The sequence below is a fragment of the Pseudorasbora parva genome, chromosome 21 (genome assembly GCF_024679245.1).
Source record: "Pseudorasbora parva isolate DD20220531a chromosome 21, ASM2467924v1, whole genome shotgun sequence".
NCBI lineage: Eukaryota > Metazoa > Chordata > Actinopteri > Cypriniformes > Gobionidae > Pseudorasbora > Pseudorasbora parva.
This window is the reverse complement of record NC_090192.1, coordinates 11,149,037-11,171,160: the sequence shown is the minus strand read 5'-3', so window position 1 is coordinate 11,171,160 and position 22,124 is coordinate 11,149,037. Positions and strand designations below refer to the sequence as shown.

Here is a 22,124-nt window from a genome sequence, read left to right as displayed (position 1 = left end):
GTCGCACTTGGCCACAAGTCAGTCAGTTGACATTCCATGTGCCTTGGAGGAGCTCCTCCACAGATTAAAAGACCTCATAAATGCAGGGGTACGCAGTTACACTCCTGGAGGCCTCCCTATCTGCAGATTGCAATTCCATCTCTAATCAAACACACCTGAATCATCTAATCAAAGCCATTGGGCCTTACTCCAAAATGGGAGCTAGCTGTGCTGAAGTTAAACTCAAAATCGTCAGGTAGTTGTCAATTTTCCAAAAAATCTTGAGTCAAATCGGCTGCTTCTATGATTAAAGACTATGTTATTATTAGATTCCAACTCATTTTTAAACTGAAATTACTACAATTGTAATTTTTGGTTGTCCCTGATTCAACAGGGTGCAGATTTCCTGCTACACAGTTTTGCAGCACACTTAAGGTGTATTGCCCTCTTTAAAATCAATGCTGGCAGTGGTGGGATTCAAACCCACGCCCCCGAAGAGACTGAAGCCTAAATCCAGCGCCTTAGACCCCTCGGCCACACTACCCCACTGCTGTTTCTTTCGGGGGCCTTTTTCTGCCCATTTTTCTAGAATAGGAGAAAATGTTAGGTGCGGACCTTCATTGTGAGGCCCTGAAGCCTGTCAAGTAAGGCTCAGGAAAGCAAAAGTGACTGGTTTTGGAAGAGACTGGGAGCATGCAGTGTCACTTCTCCAGTCGTCATGCTCAGGCATAGCAGCCACAAGAGCCTTCCAAAAGTGTTCCTTGGCAGCGGTGGGATTCGAACCCACGCCCCCGAAGAGACTGGAGCCTTAATCCAGCGCCTTAGACCGCTCGGCCACGCTACCATGCGAGAGTGCCTTCCCTGCCTTTTTCTACCCATTTTTCTAGAATAGGAGAAAATGTTGGGTGCGGACCTTCATTGTGAGGCCCCTGAAGCCTGTCGAGTAAGGCTCAGGAAAGCAAAAGTGGCTGGTTTTGGAAGAGACTGGGAGCATGCAGTGTCACTTCTCCAGTCGTCATGCTCAGGCATAGCAGCCACAAGAGCCTTCCAAAAGTGTTCCTTGGCAGCGTTGGGATTCGAACCCACGCCCCCGAAGAGACTGGAGCCTTAATCCAGCGCCTTAGACCGCTCAGCCACGGTACCATGCGAGAGTGCCTTCCCTGGGCCATTTTCGCCTTCTTATTTTAATTTAATGTCGCACTTGGCCACAAGTCAGTCAGTTGACATTCCATGTGCCTTGGAGGAGCTCCTCCACAAATTAAAAGACCTCATAAATGCAGGGGTACGCAGTTACACTCCTGGAGGCCTCCCTATCTGCAGATTGCAATTCCATCTCTAATCAAACACACCTGAATTATCTAATCAAAGCCATTGGGCCTTACTCCAAAATGGCAGCTAGCTGTGCTGAAGTTAAACTCAAAATCGTGAGGTAGTTGTCAATTTTCCAAAAAATCTTGAGTCAAATCGGCTGCTTCTATGATTAAAGACTATGTTATTATTAGATTCCAACTCATTTTTAAACTGAAATTACTACAATTGTAATTTTTGGTTGTCCCTGATTCAACAGGGTGCAGATTTCCTGCTACACAGTTTTGCAGCACACTTAAGGTGTATTGCCCTCTTTAAAACCAATGCTGGCAGTGGTGGGATTCAAACCCACGCCCCCGAAGAGACTGGAGCCTAAATCCAGCGCCTTAGACCCCTCGGCCACACTACCCCACTGCTGTTTCTTTCGGGGGCCTTTTTCTGCCCATTTTTCTAGAATAGGAGAAAATGTTGGGTGCGGACCTTCATTGTGAGGCCCTGAAGCCTGTCGAGTAAGGCTCAGGAAAGCAAAAGTGGCTGGTTTTGGAAGAGACTGGGAGCATGCAGTGTCACTTCTCCAGTCGTCATGCTCAGGCATAGCAGCCACAAGAGCCTTCCAAAAGTGTTCCTTGGCAGCGGTGGGATTCGAACCCACGCCCCCGAAGAGACTGGAGCCTTAATCCAGCGCCTTAGACCGCTCGGCCACGCTACCATGCGAGAGTGTCTTTCCTGGGCCATTTTCGCCTTCTTATTTTAATTTAATGTCGCACTTGGCCACAAGTCAGTCAGTTGACATTCCATGTGCCTTGGAGGAGCTCCTCCACAGATTAAAAGACCTCATAAATGCAGGGGTACGCAGTTACACTCCTGGAGGCCTCCCTATCTGCAGATTGCAATTCCATCTCTAATCAAACACACCTGAATCATCTAATCAAAGCCATTGGGCCTTACTCCAAAATGGGAGCTAGCTGTGCTGAACTTAAACTCAAAATCATCAGGTAGTTGTCAATTTTCCAAAAAATCTTGAGTCAAATCGGCTGCTTCTATGATTAAAGACTATGTTATTATTAGATTCCAACTCATTTTTAAACTGAAATTACTACAATTGTAATTTTTGGTTGTCCCTGATTCAACAGGGTGCAGATTTCCTGCTACACAGTTTTGCAGCACACTTAAGGTGTATTGCCCTCTTTAAAATCAATGCTGGCAGTGGTGGGATTCGAACCCACGCCCCCGAAGAGACTGGAGCCTAAATCCAGCGCCTTAGACCCCTCGGCCACACTACCCCACTGCTGTTTCTTTCGGGGGGCTTTTTCTGCCCATTTTTCTAGAATAGGAGAAAATGTTGGGTGCGGACCTTCATTGTGAGGCCCTGAAGCCTGTCGAGTAAGGCTCAGGAAAGCAAAAGTGGCTGGTTTTGGAAGAGACTGGGAGCATGCAGTGTCACTTCTCCAGTCGTCATGCTCAGGCATAGCAGCCACAAGAGCCTTCCAAAAGTGTTCCTTGGCAGCGGTGGGATTCGAACCCACGCCCCCAAAGAGACTGGAGCCTTAATCCAGCGCCTTAGACCGCTCGGCCACGCTACCATGCGAAAGTGCCTTCCCTGGGCCATTTTCGCCTTCTTATTTTAATTTAATGTCGCACTTGGCCACAAGTCAGTCAGTTGACATTCCATGTGCCTTGGAGGAGCTCCTCCACAGATTAAAAGACCTCATAAATGCAGGGGTACGCAGTTACACTCCTGGAGGCCTCCCTATCTGCAGATTGCAATTCCATCTCTAATCAAACACACCTGAATCATCTAATCAAAGCCATTGGGCCTTACTCCAAAATGGCAGCTAGCTGTGCTGAAGTTAAACTCAAAATCGTGAGGTAGTTGTCAATTTTCCAAAAAATTTTGAGTCAAATCGGCTGCTTCTATGATTAAAGACTATGTTATTATTAGATTCCAACTCATTTTTAAACTGAAATTACTACAATTGTAATTTTTGGTTGTCCCTGATTCAACAGGGTGCAGATTTCCTGCTACACAGTTTTGCAGCACACTTAAGGTGTATTGTTCTCTTTAAAACCAATGCTGGCAGTGGTGGGATTCGAACCCACGCCCCCGAAGAGACTGGAGCCTAAATCCAGCGCCTTAGACCCCTCGGCCACACTACCCCACTGCTGTTTCTTTCGGGGGCCTTTTTCTGCCCATTTTTCTAGAATAGGAGAAAATGTTGGGTGCGGACCTTCATTGTGAGGCCCTGAAGCCTGTCGAGTAAGGCTCAGGAAAGCAAAAGTGGCTGGTTTTGGAAGAGACTGGGAGCATGCAGTGTCACTTCTCCAGTCGCCATGCTCAGGCACAGCAGCCACAAGAGCCTTCCAAAAGTGTTCCTTGGCAGCAGTGGGATTCGAACCCACGCCCCCGAAGAGACTGGAGCCTTAATCCAGCGCCTTAGACCGCTCGGCCACGCTACCATGCGAGAGTGCCTTCCCTGGGCCATTTTCGCCTTCTTATTTTAATTTAATGTCGCACTTGGCCACAAGTCAGTCAGTTGACATTCCATGTGCCTTGGAGGAGCTCCTCCACAAATTAAAAGACCTCATAAATGCAGGGGTACGCAGTTACACTCCTGGAGGCCTCCCTATCTGCAGATTGCAATTCCATCTCTAATCAAACACACCTGAATTATCTAATCAAAGCCATTGGGCCTTACTCAAAAATGGCAGCTAGCTGTGCTGAAGTTAAACTCAAAATCGTGAGGTAGTTGTCAATTTTCCAAAAAATCTTGAGTCAAATCGGCTGCTTCTATGATTAAAGACTATGTTATTATTAGATTCCAACTCATTTTTAAACTGAAATTACTACAATTGTAATTTTTGGTTGTCCCTGATTCAACAGGGTGCAGATTTCCTGCTACACAGTTTTGCAGCACACTTAAGGTGTATTGCCCTCTTTAAAATCAATGCTGGCAGTGGTGGGATTCGAACCCACGCCCCCGAAGAGACTGGAGCCTAAATCCAGCGCCTTAGACCCCTCGGCCACACTACCCCACTGCTGTTTCTTTCGGAGGGCTTTTTCTGCCCATTTTTCTAGAATAGGAGAAAATGTTGGGTGCGGACCTTCATTGTGAGGCCCTGAAGCCTGTCGAGTAAGGCTCAGGAAAGCAAAAGTGGCTGGTTTTGGAAGAGACTGGGAGCATGCAGTGTCACTTCTCCAGTCGTCATGCTCAGGCATAGCAGCCACAAGAGCCTTCCAAAAGTGTTCCTTGGCAGCGGTGGGATTCGAACCCACGCCCCTGAAGAGACTGGAGCCTTAATCCAGCGCCTTAGACCGCTCGGCCACGCTACCATGCGAGAGTGCCTTCCCTGGGCCATTTTCGCCTTCTTATTTTAATTTAATGTCGCACTTGGCCACAAGTCAGTCAGTTGACATTCCATGTGCCTTGGAGGAGCTCCTCCACAGATTAAAAGACCTCATAAATGCAGGGGTACGCAGTTACACTCCTGGAGGCCTCCCTATCTGCAGATTGCAATTCCATCTCTAATCAAACACACCTGAATCATCTAATCAAAGCCATTGGGCCTTACTCCAAAATGGCAGCTAGCTGTGCTGAAGTTAAACTCAAAATCGTCAGGTAGTTGTCAATTTTCCAAAAAATTTTGAGTCAAATCGGCTGCTTCTATGATTAAAGACTATGTTATTATTAGATTCCAACTCATTTTTAAACTGAAATTACTACAATTGTAATTTTTGGTTGTCCCTGATTCAACAGGGTGCAGATTTCCTGCTACACAGTTTTGTAGCACACTTAAGGTGTATTGCCCTCTTTAAAATCAATGCTGGCAGTGGTGGGATTCGAGCCCACGCCCCCGAAAGAGACTGGAGCCTAAATCCAGCGCCTTAGACCCCTCGGCCACACTACCCCACTGCTGTTTCTTTCGGGGGCCTTTTTCTGCCCATTTTTCTAGAAAAGGAGAAAATGTTGGGTGCGGACCTTCATTGTGATGCCCTGAAGCCTGTCGAGTAAGGCTCAGGAAAGCAAAAGTGGCTGGTTTTGGAAGAGACTGGGAGCATGCAGTGTCACTTCTCCAGTCGTCTTGCTCAGGCATAGCAGCCACAAGAGCCTTCCAAAAGTGTTCCTTGGCAGCGGTGGGATTCGAACCCACGCCCCCAAAGAGACTGGAGCCTTAATCCAGCGCCTTAGACCGCTCGGCCACGCTACCATGCAAGAGTGCCTTCCCTGGGCCATTTTCGCCTTCTTATTTTAATTTAATGTCGCACTTGGCCACAAGTCAGTCAGTTGACATTCCATGTGCCTTGGAGGAGCTCCTCCACAGATTAAAAGACCTCATAAATGCAGGGGTACGCAGTTACACTCCTGGAGGCCTCCCTATCTGCAGATTGCAATTCCATCTCTAATCAAACACACCTGAATCATCTAATCAAAGCCATTGGGCCTTACTCCAAAATGGCAGCTAGCTGTGCTGAAGTTAAACTCAAAATCGTGAGGTAGTTGTCAATTTTCCAAAAAATTTTGAGTCAAATCGGCTGCTTCTATGATTAAAGACTATGTTATTATTAGATTCCAACTCATTTTTAAACTGAAATTACTACAATTGTAATTTTTGGTTGTCCCTGATTCAACAGGGTGCAGATTTCCTGCTACACAGTTTTGCAGCACACTTAAGGTGTATTGCCCTCTTTAAAATCAATGCTGGCAGTGGTGGGATTCGAACCCACGCCCCCGAAGAGACTGGAGCCTAAATCCAGCCCCTTAGACCCTTCGGCCACACTACCCCACTGCTGTTTCTTTCGGGGGCCTTTTTCTGCCCATTTTTCTAGAATAGGAGAAAATGTTGGGTGCGGACCTTCATTGTGATGCCCTGAAGCCTGTCGAGTAAGGCTCAGGAAAGCAAAAGTGGCTGGTTTTGGAAAAGACTGGGAGCATGCAGTGTCACTTCTCCAGTCGTCTTGCTCAGGCATAGCAGCCACAAGAGCCTTCCAAAAGTGTTCCTTGGCAGCGGTGGGATTCGAACCCACGCCCCCAAAGAGACTAGAGCCTTAATCCAGCGCCTTAGACCGCTCGGCCACGCTACCATGCGAGAGTGCCTTCCCTGGGCCATTTTCACCTTCTTATTTTAATTTAATGTCGCACTTGGCCACAAGTCAGTCAGTTGACATTCCATGTGCCTTGGAGGAGCTCCTCCACAGATTAAAAGACCTCATAAATGCAGGGGTACGCAGTTACACTCCTGGAGGCCTCCCTATCTGCAGATTGCAATTCCATCTCTAATCAAACACACCTGAATCATCTAATCAAAGCCATTGGGCCTTACTCCAAAATGGCAGCTAGCTGTGCTGAAGTTAAACTCAAAATCGTCAGGTAGTTGTCAATTTTCCAAAAAATCTTGAGTCAAATCGGCTGCTCTATGATTAAAGACTATGTTATTATTAGATTCCAACTCATTTTTAAACTGAAATTACTACAATTGTAATTTTTGGTTGTCCCTGATTCAACAGGGTGCAGATTTCCTGCTACACAGTTTTGCAGCACACTTAAGTGTATTGTTCTCTTTAAAACCAATGCTGGCAGTGGTGGATTCGAACCCACGCCCCCGAAGAGACTGGAGCCTAAATCCAGCGCCTTAGACCCCTCGGCCACACTACCCCACTGCTGTTTCTTTCGGGGCCTTTTTCTGCCCATTTTTCTAGAATAGAGAAAATGTTGGGTGCGGACCTTCATTGTAAGGCCCTGAAGCCTGTCGAGTAAGGCTCAGGAAAGCAAAAGTGGCTGGTTTTGGAAGAGACTGGGAGCATGCAGTGTCACTTCTCCAGTCGTCATGCTCAGGCATAGCAGCCACAAGAGCCTTCCAAAAGTGTTCCTTGGCAGCGGTGGGATTCGAACCCACGCCCCCGAAGAGACTGGAGCCTTAATCCAGCGCCTTAGACCGCTCGGCCACACTAGATGCGAGAGTGCCTTCCCTGGGCCATTTTCGCCTTCTTATTTTAATTTAATGTCGCACTTGGCCACAAGTCAGTCAGTTGACATTCCATGTGCCTTGGAGGAGCTCCTCCACAGATTAAAAGACCTCATAAATGCAGGGGTACGCAGTTACACTCCTGGAGGCCTCCCTATCTGCAGATTGCAATTCCATCTCTAATCAAACACACCTGAATCATCTAATCAAAGCCATTGGGCCTTACTCCAAAATGGGAGCTAGCTGTGCTGAAGTTAAACTCAAAATCGTCAGGTAGTTGTCAATTTTCCAAAAAATCTTGAGTCAAATCGGCTGCTTCTATGATTAAAGACTATGTTATTATTAGATTCCAACTCATTTTTAAACTGAAATTACTACAATTGTAATTTTTGGTTGTCCCTGATTCAACAGGGTGCAGATTTCCTGCTACACAGTTTTGCAGCACACTTAAGGTGTATTGCCCTCTTTAAAATCAATGCTGGCAGTGGTGGGATTCGAACCCACGCCCCCGAAGAGACTGGAGCGTAAATCCAGCGCCTTAGACCCCTCGGTCACACTACCCCACTGCTGTTTCTTTCGGGGGCCTTTTTCTACCCATTTTTCTAGAATAGGAGAAAATGTTGGGTGCGGAACTTCATTGTGAGGCCCTGAAGCCTGTCGAGTAAGGCTCAGAAAAGCAAAAGTGGCTGGTTTTGGAAGAGACTGGGAGCATGCAGTGTCACTTCTCCAGTCGTCTTGCTCAGGCATAGCAGCCACAAGAGCCTTCCAAAAGTGTTCCTTGGCAGCGGTGGGATTCGAACCCACACCCCCGAAGAGACTGGAGCCTTAATCCAGCGCCTTAGACCGCTCGGCCACGCTACCATGCGAGAGTTCCTTCCCTGGGCCATTTTCGCCTTCTTATTTTAATTTAATGTCGCACTTGGCCACAAGTCAGTCAGTTGACATTCCACGTGCCTTGGAGGAACTCCTCCACAGATTAAAAGACCTCATAAATGCAGGGGTACACAGTTACACTCCTGGAGGCCTCCATATCTGCAGATTGCAATTCCATCTCTAATCAAACACACCTGAATCATCTAATCAAAGCCATTGGGCCTTACTCCAAAATGGCAGCTAGCTATGCTGAAGTTAAACTCAAAATCGTGAGGTAGTTGTCAATTTTCCAAAAAATCTTGAGTCAAATCAGCTGCTTCTATGATTAAAGACTATGTTATTATTAGATTCCAACTCATTTTTAAATTGAAATTACTACAATTGTAATTTTTGGTTATCCCTGATTCAACAGGGTGCAGATTTCCTGCTACACAGTTTTGCAGCACACTTAAGGTGTATTGCCCTCTTTAAAATCAATGCTGGCAGTGGTGGGATTCGAACCCACGCCCCCGAAGAGACTGGAGCCTAAATCCAGCGCCTTAGACCCCTCGGCCACACTACCCCACTGCTGTTTCTTTCGGGGGCCTTTTTCTGCCCATTTTTCTAGAATAGGAGAAAATGTTGGGTGCGGACCTTCATTGTGAGGCCCTGAAGCCTGTCGAGTAAGGCTCAGGAAAGCAAAAGTGGCTGGTTTTGGAAGAGACTGGGAGCATGCAGTGTCACTTCTCCAGTCGCCATGCTCAGGCACAGCAGCCACAAGAGCCTTCCAAAAGTGTTCCTTGGCAGCAGTGGGATTCGAACCCACGCCCCCGAAGAGACTGGAGCCTTAATCCAGCGCCTTAGACCGCTCGGCCACGCTACCATGCGAGAGTGCCTTCCCTGGGCCATTTTCGCCTTCTTATTTTAATTTAATGTCGCACTTGGCCACAAGTCAGTCAGTTGACATTCCATGTGCCTTGGAGGAGCTCCTCCACAAATTAAAAGAACTCATAAATGCAGGGGTACGCAGTTACACTCCTGGAGGCCTCCCTATCTGCAGATTGCAATTCCATCTCTAATCAAACACACCTGAATTATCTCATCAAAGCCATTGGGCCTTACTCCAAAATGGCAGCTAGCTGTGCTGAAGTTAAACTCAAAATCGTCAGGTAGTTGTCAATTTTCCAAAAAATCTTGAGTCAAATCGGCTGCTTCTATGATTAAAGACTATGTTATTATTAGATTCCAACTCATTTTTAAACTGAAATTACTACAATTGTAATTTTTGGTTGTCCCTGATTCAACAGGGTGCAGATTTCCTGCTACACAGTTTTGCAGCACACTTAAGGTGTATTGCCCTCTTTAAAACCAATGCTGGCAGTGGTGGGATTCGAACCCACGCCCCCGAAGAGACTGGAGCCTAAATCCAGCGCCTTAGACCCCTCGGCCACACTACCCCACTGCTGTTTCTTTCGGGGGCCTTTTTCTGCCCATTTTTCTAGAATAGGAGAAAATGTTGGGTGCGGACCTTCATTGTGAGGCCCTGAAGCCTGTCGAGTAAGGCTCAGAAAAGCAAAAGTGGCTGGTTTTGGAAGAGACTGGGAGCATGCAGTGTCACTTCTCCAGTCGTCTTGCTCAGGCATAGCAGCCACAAGAGCCTTCCAAAAGTGTTCCTTGGCAGCGGTGGGATTCGAACCCACGCCCCCGAAGAGACTGGAGCCTTAATCCAGCGCCTTAGACCGCTCGGCCACGCTACCATGCGAGAGTTCCTTCCCTGGGCCATTTTCGCCTTCTTATTTTAATTTAATGTCGCACTTGGCCACAAGTCAGTCAGTTGACATTCCACGTGCCTTGGAGGAGCTCCTCCACAGATTAAAAGACCTCATAAATGCAGGGGTACACAGTTACACTCCTGGAGGCCTCCATATCTGCAGATTGCAATTCCATCGCTAATCAAACACACCTGAATCATCTAATCAAAGCCATTGGGCCTTACTCCAAAATGGCAGCTAGCTATGCTGAAGTTAAACTCAAAATCGTGAGGTAGTTGTCAATTTTCCAAAAAATCTTGAGTCAAATCGGCTGCTTCTATGATTTAAGACTATGTTATTATTAGATTCCAACTCATTTTTAAATTGAAATTACTACAATTATAATTTTTGGTTATCCCTGATTCAACAGGGTGCAGATTTCCTGCTACACAGTTTTGCAGCACACTTAAGGTGTATTGCCCTCTTTAAAATCAATGCTGGCAGTGGTGGGATTCGAACCCACGCCCCCGAAGAGGCTGGAGCCTAAATCCAGCGCCTTAGACCCCTCGGCCACACTACCCCACTGCTGTTTCTTTCGGGGGCCTTTTTCTGCCCATTTTTCTAGAATAGGAGAAAATGTTGGGTGCGGACCTTCATTGTGAGGCCCTGAAGCCTGTCGAGTAAGGCTCAGGAAAGCAAAAGTGGCTGGTTTTGGAAGAGACTGGGAGCATGCAGTGTCACTTCTCCAGTCGTCATGCTCAGGCACAGCAGCCACAAGAGCCTTCCAAAAGTGTTCCTTGGCAGCGGTGGGATTCGAACCCACGCCCCCAAAGAGACTGGAGCCTTAATCCAGCGCCTTAGACCGCTCGGCCACGCTACCATGCGAGAGTGCCTTCCCTGGGCCATTTTCGCCTTCTTATTTTAATTTAATGTCGCACTTGGCCACAAGTCAGTCAGTTGACATTCCATGTGCCTTGGAGGAGCTCCTCCACAAATTAAAAGACCTCATAAATGCAGGGGTACGCAGTTACACTCCTGGAGGCCTCCCTATCTGCAGATTGCAATTCCATCTCTAATCAAACACACCTGAATTATCTAATCAAAGCCATTGGGCCTTACTCCAAAATGGCAGCTAGCTGTGCTGAAGTTAAACTCAAAATCGTGAGGTAGTTGTCAATTTTCCAAAAAATCTTGAGTCAAATCGGCTGCTTCTATGATTAAAGACTATGTTATAATTAGATTCCAACTCATTTTTAAACTGAAATTACTACAATTGTAATTTTTGGTTGTCCCTGATTCAACAGGGTGCAGATTTCCTGCTACACAGTTTTGCAGCACACTTAAGGTGTATTGCCCTCTTTAAAACCAATGCTGGCAGTGGTGGGATTCGAACCCACGCCCCCGAAGAGACTGGAGCCTAAATCCAGCGCCTTAGACCCCTCGGCCACACTACCCCACTGCTGTTTCTTTCGGGGGCCTTTTTCTGCCCATTTTTCTAGAATAGGAGAAAATGTTGGGTGCGGACCTTCATTGTGAGGCCCTGAAGCCTGTCGAGTAAGGCTCAGGAAAGCAAAAGTGGCTGGTTTTGGAAGAGACTGGGAGCATGCAGTGTCACTTCTCCAGTCGCCATGCTCAGGCACAGCAGCCACAAGAGCCTTCCAAAAGTGTTCCTTGGCAGCAGTGGGATTCGAACCCACGCCCCCGAAGAGACTGGAGCCTTAATCCAGCGCCTTAGACCGCTCGGCCACGCTACCATGCGAGAGTGCCTTCCCTGGGCCATTTTCGCCTTCTTATTTTAATTTAATGTCGCACTTGGCCACAAGTCAGTCAGTTGACATTCCATGTGCCTTGGAGGAGCTCCTCCACAAATTAAAAGAACTCATAAATGCAGGGGTACGCAGTTACACTCCTGGAGGCCTCCCTATCTGCAGATTGCAATTCCATCTCTAATCAAACACACCTGAATTATCTCATCAAAGCCATTGGGCCTTACTCCAAAATGGCAGCTAGCTGTGCTGAAGTTAAACTCAAAATCGTCAGGTAGTTGTCAATTTTCCAAAAAATCTTGAGTCAAATCGGCTGCTTCTATGATTAAAGACTATGTTATTATTAGATTCCAACTCATTTTTAAACTGAAATTACTACAATTGTAATTTTTGGTTGTCCCTGATTCAACAGGGTGCAGATTTCCTGCTACACAGTTTTGCAGCACACTTAAGGTGTATTGCCCTCTTTAAAACCAATGCTGGCAGTGGTGGGATTCGAACCCACGCCCCCGAAGAGACTGGAGCCTAAATCCAGCGCCTTAGACCCCTCGGCCACACTACCCCACTGCTGTTTCTTTCGGGGGCCTTTTTCTGCCCATTTTTCTAGAATAGGAGAAAATGTTGGGTGCGGACCTTCATTGTGATGCCCTGAAGCCTGTCGAGTAAGGCTCAGGAAAGCAAAAGTGGCTGGTTTTGGAAGAGACTGGGAGCATGCAGTGTCACTTCTCCAGTCGTCTTGCTCAGGCATAGCAGCCACAAGAGCCTTCCAAAAGTGTTCCTTGGCAGCGGTGGGATTCGAACCCACGCCCCCAAAGAGACTAGAGCCTTAATCCAGCGCCTTAGACCGCTCGGCCACGCTACCATGCGAGAGTGCCTTCCCTGGGCCATTTTCACCTTCTTATTTTAATTTAATGTCGCACTTGGCCACAAGTCAGTCAGTTGACATTCCATGTGCCTTGGAGGAGCTCCTCCACAGATTAAAAGACCTCATAAATGCAGGGGTACGCAGTTACACTCCTGGAGGCCTCCCTATCTGCAGATTGCAATTCCATCTCTAATCAAACACACCTGAATCATCTAATCAAAGCCATTGGGCCTTACTCCAAAATGGCAGCTAGCTGTGCTGAAGTTAAACTCAAAATCGTCAGGTAGTTGTCAATTTTCCAAAAAATCTTGAGTCAAATCGGCTGCTTCTATGATTAAAGACTATGTTATTATTAGATTCCAACTCATTTTTAAACTGAAATTACTACAATTGTAATTTTTGGTTGTCCCTGATTCAACAGGGTGCAGATTTCCTGCTACACAGTTTTGCAGCACACTTAAGGTGTATTGTTCTCTTTAAAACCAATGCTGGCAGTGGTGGGATTCGAACCCACGCCCCCGAAGAGACTGGAGCCTAAATCCAGCGCCTTAGACCCCTCGGCCACACTACCCCACTGCTGTTTCTTTCGGGGGCCTTTTTCTGCCCATTTTTCTAGAATAGGAGAAAATGTTGGGTGCGGACCTTCATTGTAAGGCCCTGAAGCCTGTCGAGTAAGGCTCAGGAAAGCAAAAGTGGCTGGTTTTGGAAGAGACTGGGAGCATGCAGTGTCACTTCTCCAGTCGTCATGCTCAGGCATAGCAGCCACAAGAGCCTTCCAAAAGTGTTCCTTGGCAGCGGTGGGATTCGAACCCACGCCCCCGAAGAGACTGGAGCCTTAATCCAGCGCCTTAGACCGCTCGGCCACACTAGATGCGAGAGTGCCTTCCCTGGGCCATTTTCGCCTTCTTATTTTAATTTAATGTCGCACTTGGCCACAAGTCAGTCAGTTGACATTCCATGTGCCTTGGAGGAGCTCCTCCACAGATTAAAAGACCTCATAAATGCAGGGGTACGCAGTTACACTCCTGGAGGCCTCCCTATCTGCAGATTGCAATTCCATCTCTAATCAAACACACCTGAATCATCTAATCAAAGCCATTGGGCCTTACTCCAAAATGGGAGCTAGCTGTGCTGAAGTTAAACTCAAAATCGTCAGGTAGTTGTCAATTTTCCAAAAAATCTTGAGTCAAATCGGCTGCTTCTATGATTAAAGACTATGTTATTATTAGATTCCAACTCATTTTTAAACTGAAATTACTACAATTGTAATTTTTGGTTGTCCCTGATTCAACAGGGTGCAGATTTCCTGCTACACAGTTTTGCAGCACACTTAAGGTGTATTGCCCTCTTTAAAATCAATGCTGGCAGTGGTGGGATTCGAACCCACGCCCCCGAAGAGACTGGAGCGTAAATCCAGCGCCTTAGACCCCTCGGTCACACTACCCCACTGCTGTTTCTTTCGGGGGCCTTTTTCTACCCATTTTTCTAGAATAGGAGAAAATGTTGGGTGCGGAACTTCATTGTGAGGCCCTGAAGCCTGTCGAGTAAGGCTCAGAAAAGCAAAAGTGGCTGGTTTTGGAAGAGACTGGGAGCATGCAGTGTCACTTCTCCAGTCGTCTTGCTCAGGCATAGCAGCCACAAGAGCCTTCCAAAAGTGTTCCTTGGCAGCGGTGGGATTCGAACCCACACCCCCGAAGAGACTGGAGCCTTAATCCAGCGCCTTAGACCGCTCGGCCACGCTACCATGCGAGAGTTCCTTCCCTGGGCCATTTTCGCCTTCTTATTTTAATTTAATGTCGCACTTGGCCACAAGTCAGTCAGTTGACATTCCACGTGCCTTGGAGGAACTCCTCCACAGATTAAAAGACCTCATAAATGCAGGGGTACACAGTTACACTCCTGGAGGCCTCCATATCTGCAGATTGCAATTCCATCTCTAATCAAACACACCTGAATCATCTAATCAAAGCCATTGGGCCTTACTCCAAAATGGCAGCTAGCTATGCTGAAGTTAAACTCAAAATCGTGAGGTAGTTGTCAATTTTCCAAAAAATCTTGAGTCAAATCAGCTGCTTCTATGATTAAAGACTATGTTATTATTAGATTCCAACTCATTTTTAAATTGAAATTACTACAATTGTAATTTTTGGTTATCCCTGATTCAACAGGGTGCAGATTTCCTGCTACACAGTTTTGCAGCACACTTAAGGTGTATTGCCCTCTTTAAAATCAATGCTGGCAGTGGTGGGATTCGAACCCACGCCCCCGAAGAGACTGGAGCCTAAATCCAGCGCCTTAGACCCCTCGGCCACACTACCCCACTGCTGTTTCTTTCGGGGGCCTTTTTCTGCCCATTTTTCTAGAATAGGAGAAAATGTTGGGTGCGGACCTTCATTGTGAGGCCCTGAAGCCTGTCGAGTAAGGCTCAGGAAAGCAAAAGTGGCTGGTTTTGGAAGAGACTGGGAGCATGCAGTGTCACTTCTCCAGTCGCCATGCTCAGGCACAGCAGCCACAAGAGCCTTCCAAAAGTGTTCCTTGGCAGCAGTGGGATTCGAACCCACGCCCCCGAAGAGACTGGAGCCTTAATCCAGCGCCTTAGACCGCTCGGCCACGCTACCATGCGAGAGTGCCTTCCCTGGGCCATTTTCGCCTTCTTATTTTAATTTAATGTCGCACTTGGCCACAAGTCAGTCAGTTGACATTCCATGTGCCTTGGAGGAGCTCCTCCACAAATTAAAAGAACTCATAAATGCAGGGGTACGCAGTTACACTCCTGGAGGCCTCCCTATCTGCAGATTGCAATTCCATCTCTAATCAAACACACCTGAATTATCTCATCAAAGCCATTGGGCCTTACTCCAAAATGGCAGCTAGCTGTGCTGAAGTTAAACTCAAAATCGTCAGGTAGTTGTCAATTTTCCAAAAAATCTTGAGTCAAATCGGCTGCTTCTATGATTAAAGACTATGTTATTATTAGATTCCAACTCATTTTTAAACTGAAATTACTACAATTGTAATTTTTGGTTGTCCCTGATTCAACAGGGTGCAGATTTCCTGCTACACAGTTTTGCAGCACACTTAAGGTGTATTGCCCTCTTTAAAACCAATGCTGGCAGTGGTGGGATTCGAACCCACGCCCCCGAAGAGACTGGAGCCTAAATCCAGCGCCTTAGACCCCTCGGCCACACTACCCCACTGCTGTTTCTTTCGGGGGCCTTTTTCTGCCCATTTTTCTAGAATAGGAGAAAATGTTGGGTGCGGACCTTCATTGTGAGGCCCTGAAGCCTGTCGAGTAAGGCTCAGAAAAGCAAAAGTGGCTGGTTTTGGAAGAGACTGGGAGCATGCAGTGTCACTTCTCCAGTCGTCTTGCTCAGGCATAGCAGCCACAAGAGCCTTCCAAAAGTGTTCCTTGGCAGCGGTGGGATTCGAACCCACGCCCCCGAAGAGACTGGAGCCTTAATCCAGCGCCTTAGACCGCTCGGCCACGCTACCATGCGAGAGTTCCTTCCCTGGGCCATTTTCGCCTTCTTATTTTAATTTAATGTCGCACTTGGCCACAAGTCAGTCAGTTGACATTCCACGTGCCTTGGAGGAGCTCCTCCACAGATTAAAAGACCTCATAAATGCAGGGGTACACAGTTACACTCCTGGAGGCCTCCATATCTGCAGATTGCAATTCCATCGCTAATCAAACACACCTGAATCATCTAATCAAAGCCATTGGGCCTTACTCCAAAATGGCAGCTAGCTATGCTGAAGTTAAACTCAAAATCGTGAGGTAGTTGTCAATTTTCCAAAAAATCTTGAGTCAAATCGGCTGCTTCTATGATTTAAGACTATGTTATTATTAGATTCCAACTCATTTTTAAATTGAAATTACTACAATTATAATTTTTGGTTATCCCTGATTCAACAGGGTGCAGATTTCCTGCTACACAGTTTTGCAGCACACTTAAGGTGTATTGCCCTCTTTAAAATCAATGCTGGCAGTGGTGGGATTCGAACCCACGCCCCCGAAGAGGCTGGAGCCTAAATCCAGCGCCTTAGACCCCTCGGCCACACTACCCCACTGCTGTTTCTTTCGGGGGCCTTTTTCTGCCCATTTTTCTAGAATAGGAGAAAATGTTGGGTGCGGACCTTCATTGTGAGGCCCTGAAGCCTGTCGAGTAAGGCTCAGGAAAGCAAAAGTGGCTGGTTTTGGAAGAGACTGGGAGCATGCAGTGTCACTTCTCCAGTCGTCATGCTCAGGCACAGCAGCCACAAGAGCCTTCCAAAAGTGTTCCTTGGCAGCGGTGGGATTCGAACCCACGCCCCCAAAGAGACTGGAGCCTTAATCCAGCGCCTTAGACCGCTCGGCCACGCTACCATGCGAGAGTGCCTTCCCTGGGCCATTTTCGCCTTCTTATTTTAATTTAATGTCGCACTTGGCCACAAGTCAGTCAGTTGACATTCCATGTGCCTTGGAGGAGCTCCTCCACAAATTAAAAGACCTCATAAATGCAGGGGTACGCAGTTACACTCCTGGAGGCCTCCCTATCTGCAGATTGCAATTCCATCTCTAATCAAACACACCTGAATTATCTAATCAAAGCCATTGGGCCTTACTCCAAAATGGCAGCTAGCTGTGCTGAAGTTAAACTCAAAATCGTGAGGTAGTTGTCAATTTTCCAAAAAATCTTGAGTCAAATCGGCTGCTTCTATGATTAAAGACTATGTTATAATTAGATTCCAACTCATTTTTAAACTGAAATTACTACAATTGTAATTTTTGGTTGTCCCTGATTCAACAGGGTGCAGATTTCCTGCTACACAGTTTTGCAGCACACTTAAGGTGTATTGCCCTCTTTAAAACCAATGCTGGCAGTGGTGGGATTCGAACCCACGCCCCCGAAGAGACTGGAGCCTAAATCCAGCGCCTTAGACCCCTCGGCCACACTACCCCACTGCTGTTTCTTTCGGGGGCCTTTTTCTGCCCATTTTTCTAGAATAGGAGAAAATGTTGGGTGCGGACCTTCATTGTGAGGCCCTGAAGCCTGTCGAGTAAGGCTCAGGAAAGCAAAAGTGGCTGGTTTTGGAAGAGACTGGGAGCATGCAGTGTCACTTCTCCAGTCGTCATGCTCAGGCATAGCAGCCACAAGAGCCTTCCAAAAGTGTTCCTTGGCAGCGGTGGGATTCGAACCCACGCCCCGGAAGAGACTGGAGCCTTAATCCAGCGCCTTAGACCGCTCGGCCACGCTACCATGCGAGAGTGCCTTCCCTGGGCCATTTTCGCCTTCTTATTTTAATTTAATGTCGCACTTGGCCACAAGTCAGTCAGTTGACATTCCATGTGCCTTGGAGGAGCTCCTCCACAGATTAAAAGACCTCATAAATGCAGGGGTACGCAGTTACACTCCTGGAGGCCTCCCTATCTGCAGATTGCAATTCCATCTCTAATCAAACACACCTGAATCATCAAATCAAAGCCATTGGGCCTTACTCCAAAATGGCAGCTAGCTGTGCTGAAGTTAAACTCAAAATCGTCAGGTAGTTGTCAATTTTCCAAAAAATCTTGAGTCAAATCGGCTGCTTCTATGATTAAAGACTATGTTATTATTAGATTCCAACTCATTTTTAAACTGAAATTACTACAATTGTAATTTTTGGTTGTCCCTGATTCAACAGGGTGCAGATTTCCTGCTACACAGTTTTGCAGCACACTTAAGGTGTATTGCCCTCTTTAAAATCAATGCTGGCAGTGGTGGGATTCGAACCCACGCCCCCGAAGAGACTGGAGCCTTAATCCAGCGCCTTAGACCCCTCGGCCACACTACCCCACTGCTGTTTCTTTCGGAGGGCTTTTTCTGCCCATTTTTCTAGAATAGGAGAAAATGTTGGGTGCGGACCTTCATTGTGAGGCCCTGAAGCCTGTCGAGTAAGGCTCAGGAAAGCAAAAGTGGCTGGTTTTGGAAGAGACTGGGAGCATGCAGTGTCACTTCTCCAGTCGTCATGCTCAGGCATAGCAGCCACAAGAGCCTTCCAAAAGTGTTCCTTGGCAGCGGTGGGATTCGAACCCACGCCCCCGAAGAGACTGGAGCCTTAATCCAGCGCCTTAGACCGCTCGGCCACGCTACCATGCGAGAGCGCCTTCCCTGGGCCATTTTCGCCTTCTTATTTTAATTTAATGTCGCACTTGGGCACAAGTCAGTCAGTTGACATTCCATGTGCCTTGGAGGAGCTCCTCCACAGATTAAAAGACCTCATAAATGCAGGGGTACGCAGTTACACTCCTGGAGGCCTCCCTATCTGCAGATTGCAATTCCATCTCTAATCAAACACACCTGAATCATCTAATCAAAGCCATTGGGCCTTACTCCAAAATGGGAGCTAGCTGTGCTGAAGTTAAACTCAAAATCGTCAGGTAGTTGTCAATTTTCCAAAAAATCTTGAGTCAAATCGGCTGCTTCTATGATTAAAGACTATGTTATTATTAGATTCCAACTCATTTTTAAACTGAAATTACTACAATTGTAATTTTTGGTTGTCCCTGATTCAACAGGGTGCAGATTTCCTGCTACACAGTTTTGCAGCACACTTAAGGTGTATTGCTCTCTTTAAAACCAATGCTGGCAGTGGTGGGATTCGAACCCACGCCCCCGAAGAGACTGGAGCCTAAATCCAGCGCCTTAGACCCCTCGGCCACACTACCCCACTGCTGTTTCTTTCGGGGGCCTTTTTCTGCCCATTTTTCTAGAATAGGAGAAAATGTTGGGTGCGGACCTTCATTGTAAGGCCCTGAAGCCTGTCGAGTAAGGCTCAGGAAAGCAAAAGTGGCTGGTTTTGGAAGAGACTGGGAGCATGCAGTGTCACTTCTCCAGTCGTCATGCTCAGGCATAGCAGCCACAAGAGCCTTCCAAAAGTGTTCCTTGGCAGCGGAGGGATTCGAACCCACGCCCCCGAAGAGACTGGAGCCTTAATCCAGCGCCTTAGACCCCTCGGCCACACTAGATGCGAGAGTGCCTTCCCTGGGCCATTTTCGCCTTCTTATTTTAATTTAATGTCGCACTTGGCCACAAGTCAGTCAGTTGACATTCCATATGCCTTGGAGGAGCTCCTCCACAGATTAAAAGACCTCATAAATGCAGGGGTACGCAGTTACACTCCTGGAGGCCTCCCTATCTGCAGATTGCAATTCCATCTCTAATCAAACACACCTGAATCATCTAATCAAAGCCATTGGGCCTTACTCCAAAATGGCAGCTAGCTGTGCTGAAGTTAAACTCAAAATCGTCAGGTAGTTGTCAATTTTCCAAAAAATCTTGAGTCAAATCGGCTGCTTCTATGATTAAAGACTATGTTATTATTAGATTCCAACTCATTTTTAAACTGAAATTACTACAATTGTAATTTTTGGTTGTCCCTGATTCAACAGGGTGCAGATTTCCTGCTACACAGTTTTGCAGCACACTTAAGGTGTATTGCCCTCTTTAAAATCAATGCTGGCAGTGGTGGGATTCGAACCCACGCCCCCGAAGAGACTGGAGCGTAAATCCAGCGCCTTAGACCCCTCGGTGACACTACCCCACTGCTGTTTCTTTCGGGGGCCTTTTTCTGCCCATTTTTCTAGAATAGGAGAAAATGTTGGGTGCGGACCTTCATTGTGAGGCCCTGAAGCCTGTCGAGTAAGGCTCAGAAAAGCAAAAGTGGCTGGTTTTGGAAGAGACTGGGAGCATGCAGTGTCACTTCTCCAGTCGTCTTGCTCAGGCATAGCAGCCACAAGAGCCTTCCAAAAGTGTTCCTTGGCAGCGGTGGGATTCAAACCCACGCCCCCGAAGAGACTGGAGCCTTAATCCAGCGCCTTAGACCGCTCGGCCACGCTACCATGCGAGAGTGCCTTCCCTGGGCCATTTTCGCCTTCTTATTTTAATTTAATGTCGCACTTGGCCACAAGTCAGTCAGTTGACATTCCTTGTGCCTTGGAGGAGCTCCTCCACAGATTAAAAGACCTCATAAATGCAGGGGTACGCAGTTACACTCCTGGAGGCCTCCCTATCTGTAGATTGCAATTCCATCTCTAATCAAACACACCTGAATCATCTAATCAAAGCCATTGGGCCTTACTCCAAAATGGGAGCTAGCTGTGCTGAAGTTAAACTCAAAATCGTCAGGTAGTTGTCAATTTTCCAAAAAATCTTGAGTCAAATCGGCTGCTTCTATGATTAAAGACTATGTTATTATTAGATTCCAACTCATTTTTAAACTGAAATTACTACAATTGTAATTTTTGGTTGTCCCTGATTCAACAGGGTGCAGATTTCCTGCTACACAGTTTTGCAGCACACTTAAGGTGTATTGCTCTCTTTAAAACCAATGCTGGCAGTGGTGGGATTCAAACCCACGCCCCTGAAGAGACTGGAGCCTAAATCCAGCGCCTTAGACCCCTCGGCCACACTACCCCACTGCTGTTTCTTTCGGGGGCCTTTTTCTGCCCATTTTTCTAGAATAGGAGAAAATGTTGGGTGCGGACCTTCATTGTAAGGCCCTGAAGACTGTCGAGTAAGGCTCAGGAAAGCAAAAGTGGCTGGTTTTGGAAGAGACTGGGAGCATGCAGTGTCACTTCTCCAGTCGTCATGCTCAGGCATAGCAGCCACAAGAGCCTTCCAAAAGTGTTCCTTGGCAGCGGTGGGATTCGAACCCACGCCCCCGAAGAGACTGGAGCCTTAATCAAGCGCCTTAGACCGCTCGGCCACACTAGATGCGAGAGTGCCTTCCCTGGGCCATTTTCGCCTTCTTATTTTAATTTAATGTCGCACTTGGCCACAAGTCAGTCAGTTGACATTCCATGTGCCTTGGAGGAGCTCCTCCACAGATTAAAAGACCTCATAAATGCAGGGGTACGCAGTTACACTCCTGGAGGCCTCCCTATCTGCAGATTGCAATTCCATCTCTAATCAAACACACCTGAATCATCTAATCAAAGCCATTGGGCCTTACTCCAAAATGGCAGCTAGCTGTGCTGAAGTTAAACTCAAAATCGTCAGGTAGTTGTCAATTTTCCAAAAAATCTTGAGTCAAATCGGCTGCTTCTATGATTAAAGACTATGTTATTATTAGATTCCAACTCATTTTTAAACTGAAATTACTACAATTGTAATTTTTGGTTGTCCCTGATTCAACAGGGTGCAGATTTCCTGCTACACAGTTTTGCAGCACACTTAAGGTGTATTGCCCTCTTTAAAATCAATGCTGGCAGTGGTGGGATTCGAACCCACGCCCCCGAAGAGACTGGAGCGTAAATCCAGCGCCTTAGACCCCTCGGTCACACTACCCCACTGCTGTTTCTTTCGGGGGCCTTTTTCTGCCCATTTTTCTAGAATAGGAGAAAATGTTGGGTGCGGACCTTCATTGTGAGGCCCTGAAGCCTGTCGAGTAAGGCTCAGAAAAGCAAAAGTGGCTGGTTTTGGAAGAGACTGGGAGCATGCAGTGTCACTTCTCCAGTCGTCTTGCTCAGGCATAGCAGCCACAAGAGCCTTCCAAAAGTGTTCCTTGGCAGCGGTGGGATTCGAACCCACGCCCCCGAAGAGACTGGAGCCTTAATCCAGCGCCTTAGACCGCTCGGCCACGCTACCATGCGAGAGTTCCTTCCCTGGGCCATTTTCGCCT

The 22,124-nt window shown here is 47.2% G+C and overlaps 46 non-coding genes across 46 annotated transcripts; all 46 read right to left on the bottom strand.

The window, feature by feature from the left end:
* Positions 1–441: 441 nt before the first annotated feature.
* On the bottom strand, positions 442–523 carry trnal-uag (transfer RNA leucine (anticodon UAG)). Its single transcript has one exon. It is a non-coding gene; the product is annotated as a tRNA-Leu (tRNA).
* Positions 524–741: 218 nt separating this feature from the next.
* Positions 742–823, bottom strand: trnal-aag (transfer RNA leucine (anticodon AAG)). The gene has a single exon. It is a non-coding gene; the product is annotated as a tRNA-Leu (tRNA).
* A 791-nt stretch (positions 824–1,614) lies between these two features.
* trnal-uag (transfer RNA leucine (anticodon UAG)) lies at positions 1,615–1,696 on the bottom strand. Its single transcript has one exon. It is a non-coding gene; the product is annotated as a tRNA-Leu (tRNA).
* Positions 1,697–1,914: 218 nt separating this feature from the next.
* On the bottom strand, positions 1,915–1,996 carry trnal-aag (transfer RNA leucine (anticodon AAG)). Its single transcript has one exon. It is a non-coding gene; the product is annotated as a tRNA-Leu (tRNA).
* A 492-nt stretch (positions 1,997–2,488) lies between these two features.
* Positions 2,489–2,570, bottom strand: trnal-uag (transfer RNA leucine (anticodon UAG)). Its single transcript has one exon. It is a non-coding gene; the product is annotated as a tRNA-Leu (tRNA).
* A 218-nt stretch (positions 2,571–2,788) lies between these two features.
* Positions 2,789–2,870, bottom strand: trnal-aag (transfer RNA leucine (anticodon AAG)). Its single transcript has one exon. It is a non-coding gene; the product is annotated as a tRNA-Leu (tRNA).
* A 492-nt stretch (positions 2,871–3,362) lies between these two features.
* On the bottom strand, positions 3,363–3,444 carry trnal-uag (transfer RNA leucine (anticodon UAG)). The gene has a single exon. It is a non-coding gene; the product is annotated as a tRNA-Leu (tRNA).
* A 218-nt stretch (positions 3,445–3,662) lies between these two features.
* On the bottom strand, positions 3,663–3,744 carry trnal-aag (transfer RNA leucine (anticodon AAG)). The gene has a single exon. It is a non-coding gene; the product is annotated as a tRNA-Leu (tRNA).
* A 492-nt stretch (positions 3,745–4,236) lies between these two features.
* Positions 4,237–4,318, bottom strand: trnal-uag (transfer RNA leucine (anticodon UAG)). The gene has a single exon. It is a non-coding gene; the product is annotated as a tRNA-Leu (tRNA).
* A 218-nt stretch (positions 4,319–4,536) lies between these two features.
* Positions 4,537–4,618, bottom strand: trnal-aag (transfer RNA leucine (anticodon AAG)). Its single transcript has one exon. It is a non-coding gene; the product is annotated as a tRNA-Leu (tRNA).
* Positions 4,619–5,110: 492 nt separating this feature from the next.
* On the bottom strand, positions 5,111–5,193 carry trnal-uag (transfer RNA leucine (anticodon UAG)). Its single transcript has one exon. It is a non-coding gene; the product is annotated as a tRNA-Leu (tRNA).
* Positions 5,194–5,411: 218 nt separating this feature from the next.
* Positions 5,412–5,493, bottom strand: trnal-aag (transfer RNA leucine (anticodon AAG)). The gene has a single exon. It is a non-coding gene; the product is annotated as a tRNA-Leu (tRNA).
* Positions 5,494–5,985: 492 nt separating this feature from the next.
* trnal-uag (transfer RNA leucine (anticodon UAG)) lies at positions 5,986–6,067 on the bottom strand. The gene has a single exon. It is a non-coding gene; the product is annotated as a tRNA-Leu (tRNA).
* Positions 6,068–6,285: 218 nt separating this feature from the next.
* trnal-aag (transfer RNA leucine (anticodon AAG)) lies at positions 6,286–6,367 on the bottom strand. The gene has a single exon. It is a non-coding gene; the product is annotated as a tRNA-Leu (tRNA).
* Positions 6,368–6,857: 490 nt separating this feature from the next.
* On the bottom strand, positions 6,858–6,938 carry trnal-uag (transfer RNA leucine (anticodon UAG)). Its single transcript has one exon. It is a non-coding gene; the product is annotated as a tRNA-Leu (tRNA).
* A 789-nt stretch (positions 6,939–7,727) lies between these two features.
* trnav-uac (transfer RNA valine (anticodon UAC)) lies at positions 7,728–7,809 on the bottom strand. The gene has a single exon. It is a non-coding gene; the product is annotated as a tRNA-Val (tRNA).
* Positions 7,810–8,027: 218 nt separating this feature from the next.
* On the bottom strand, positions 8,028–8,109 carry trnal-aag (transfer RNA leucine (anticodon AAG)). The gene has a single exon. It is a non-coding gene; the product is annotated as a tRNA-Leu (tRNA).
* Positions 8,110–8,601: 492 nt separating this feature from the next.
* On the bottom strand, positions 8,602–8,683 carry trnal-uag (transfer RNA leucine (anticodon UAG)). The gene has a single exon. It is a non-coding gene; the product is annotated as a tRNA-Leu (tRNA).
* A 218-nt stretch (positions 8,684–8,901) lies between these two features.
* Positions 8,902–8,983, bottom strand: trnal-aag (transfer RNA leucine (anticodon AAG)). Its single transcript has one exon. It is a non-coding gene; the product is annotated as a tRNA-Leu (tRNA).
* Positions 8,984–9,475: 492 nt separating this feature from the next.
* On the bottom strand, positions 9,476–9,557 carry trnal-uag (transfer RNA leucine (anticodon UAG)). Its single transcript has one exon. It is a non-coding gene; the product is annotated as a tRNA-Leu (tRNA).
* Positions 9,558–9,775: 218 nt separating this feature from the next.
* On the bottom strand, positions 9,776–9,857 carry trnal-aag (transfer RNA leucine (anticodon AAG)). The gene has a single exon. It is a non-coding gene; the product is annotated as a tRNA-Leu (tRNA).
* Positions 9,858–10,349: 492 nt separating this feature from the next.
* On the bottom strand, positions 10,350–10,431 carry trnal-uag (transfer RNA leucine (anticodon UAG)). The gene has a single exon. It is a non-coding gene; the product is annotated as a tRNA-Leu (tRNA).
* A 218-nt stretch (positions 10,432–10,649) lies between these two features.
* On the bottom strand, positions 10,650–10,731 carry trnal-aag (transfer RNA leucine (anticodon AAG)). Its single transcript has one exon. It is a non-coding gene; the product is annotated as a tRNA-Leu (tRNA).
* A 492-nt stretch (positions 10,732–11,223) lies between these two features.
* Positions 11,224–11,305, bottom strand: trnal-uag (transfer RNA leucine (anticodon UAG)). Its single transcript has one exon. It is a non-coding gene; the product is annotated as a tRNA-Leu (tRNA).
* Positions 11,306–11,523: 218 nt separating this feature from the next.
* On the bottom strand, positions 11,524–11,605 carry trnal-aag (transfer RNA leucine (anticodon AAG)). Its single transcript has one exon. It is a non-coding gene; the product is annotated as a tRNA-Leu (tRNA).
* Positions 11,606–12,097: 492 nt separating this feature from the next.
* trnal-uag (transfer RNA leucine (anticodon UAG)) lies at positions 12,098–12,179 on the bottom strand. The gene has a single exon. It is a non-coding gene; the product is annotated as a tRNA-Leu (tRNA).
* A 218-nt stretch (positions 12,180–12,397) lies between these two features.
* trnal-aag (transfer RNA leucine (anticodon AAG)) lies at positions 12,398–12,479 on the bottom strand. The gene has a single exon. It is a non-coding gene; the product is annotated as a tRNA-Leu (tRNA).
* A 492-nt stretch (positions 12,480–12,971) lies between these two features.
* On the bottom strand, positions 12,972–13,053 carry trnal-uag (transfer RNA leucine (anticodon UAG)). The gene has a single exon. It is a non-coding gene; the product is annotated as a tRNA-Leu (tRNA).
* A 791-nt stretch (positions 13,054–13,844) lies between these two features.
* trnav-uac (transfer RNA valine (anticodon UAC)) lies at positions 13,845–13,926 on the bottom strand. Its single transcript has one exon. It is a non-coding gene; the product is annotated as a tRNA-Val (tRNA).
* A 218-nt stretch (positions 13,927–14,144) lies between these two features.
* trnal-aag (transfer RNA leucine (anticodon AAG)) lies at positions 14,145–14,226 on the bottom strand. The gene has a single exon. It is a non-coding gene; the product is annotated as a tRNA-Leu (tRNA).
* A 492-nt stretch (positions 14,227–14,718) lies between these two features.
* trnal-uag (transfer RNA leucine (anticodon UAG)) lies at positions 14,719–14,800 on the bottom strand. Its single transcript has one exon. It is a non-coding gene; the product is annotated as a tRNA-Leu (tRNA).
* Positions 14,801–15,018: 218 nt separating this feature from the next.
* trnal-aag (transfer RNA leucine (anticodon AAG)) lies at positions 15,019–15,100 on the bottom strand. Its single transcript has one exon. It is a non-coding gene; the product is annotated as a tRNA-Leu (tRNA).
* Positions 15,101–15,592: 492 nt separating this feature from the next.
* trnal-uag (transfer RNA leucine (anticodon UAG)) lies at positions 15,593–15,674 on the bottom strand. The gene has a single exon. It is a non-coding gene; the product is annotated as a tRNA-Leu (tRNA).
* Positions 15,675–15,892: 218 nt separating this feature from the next.
* On the bottom strand, positions 15,893–15,974 carry trnal-aag (transfer RNA leucine (anticodon AAG)). The gene has a single exon. It is a non-coding gene; the product is annotated as a tRNA-Leu (tRNA).
* A 492-nt stretch (positions 15,975–16,466) lies between these two features.
* Positions 16,467–16,548, bottom strand: trnal-uag (transfer RNA leucine (anticodon UAG)). Its single transcript has one exon. It is a non-coding gene; the product is annotated as a tRNA-Leu (tRNA).
* Positions 16,549–16,766: 218 nt separating this feature from the next.
* trnal-aag (transfer RNA leucine (anticodon AAG)) lies at positions 16,767–16,848 on the bottom strand. Its single transcript has one exon. It is a non-coding gene; the product is annotated as a tRNA-Leu (tRNA).
* Positions 16,849–17,340: 492 nt separating this feature from the next.
* Positions 17,341–17,422, bottom strand: trnal-uag (transfer RNA leucine (anticodon UAG)). Its single transcript has one exon. It is a non-coding gene; the product is annotated as a tRNA-Leu (tRNA).
* Positions 17,423–17,640: 218 nt separating this feature from the next.
* Positions 17,641–17,722, bottom strand: trnal-aag (transfer RNA leucine (anticodon AAG)). Its single transcript has one exon. It is a non-coding gene; the product is annotated as a tRNA-Leu (tRNA).
* A 492-nt stretch (positions 17,723–18,214) lies between these two features.
* Positions 18,215–18,296, bottom strand: trnal-aag (transfer RNA leucine (anticodon AAG)). Its single transcript has one exon. It is a non-coding gene; the product is annotated as a tRNA-Leu (tRNA).
* Positions 18,297–18,514: 218 nt separating this feature from the next.
* trnal-aag (transfer RNA leucine (anticodon AAG)) lies at positions 18,515–18,596 on the bottom strand. The gene has a single exon. It is a non-coding gene; the product is annotated as a tRNA-Leu (tRNA).
* A 492-nt stretch (positions 18,597–19,088) lies between these two features.
* trnal-uag (transfer RNA leucine (anticodon UAG)) lies at positions 19,089–19,170 on the bottom strand. Its single transcript has one exon. It is a non-coding gene; the product is annotated as a tRNA-Leu (tRNA).
* A 791-nt stretch (positions 19,171–19,961) lies between these two features.
* On the bottom strand, positions 19,962–20,043 carry trnav-uac (transfer RNA valine (anticodon UAC)). The gene has a single exon. It is a non-coding gene; the product is annotated as a tRNA-Val (tRNA).
* Positions 20,044–20,261: 218 nt separating this feature from the next.
* On the bottom strand, positions 20,262–20,343 carry trnal-aag (transfer RNA leucine (anticodon AAG)). Its single transcript has one exon. It is a non-coding gene; the product is annotated as a tRNA-Leu (tRNA).
* Positions 20,344–20,835: 492 nt separating this feature from the next.
* Positions 20,836–20,917, bottom strand: trnal-uag (transfer RNA leucine (anticodon UAG)). Its single transcript has one exon. It is a non-coding gene; the product is annotated as a tRNA-Leu (tRNA).
* Positions 20,918–21,708: 791 nt separating this feature from the next.
* trnav-uac (transfer RNA valine (anticodon UAC)) lies at positions 21,709–21,790 on the bottom strand. The gene has a single exon. It is a non-coding gene; the product is annotated as a tRNA-Val (tRNA).
* A 218-nt stretch (positions 21,791–22,008) lies between these two features.
* trnal-aag (transfer RNA leucine (anticodon AAG)) lies at positions 22,009–22,090 on the bottom strand. The gene has a single exon. It is a non-coding gene; the product is annotated as a tRNA-Leu (tRNA).
* Positions 22,091–22,124: the final 34 nt, after the last annotated feature.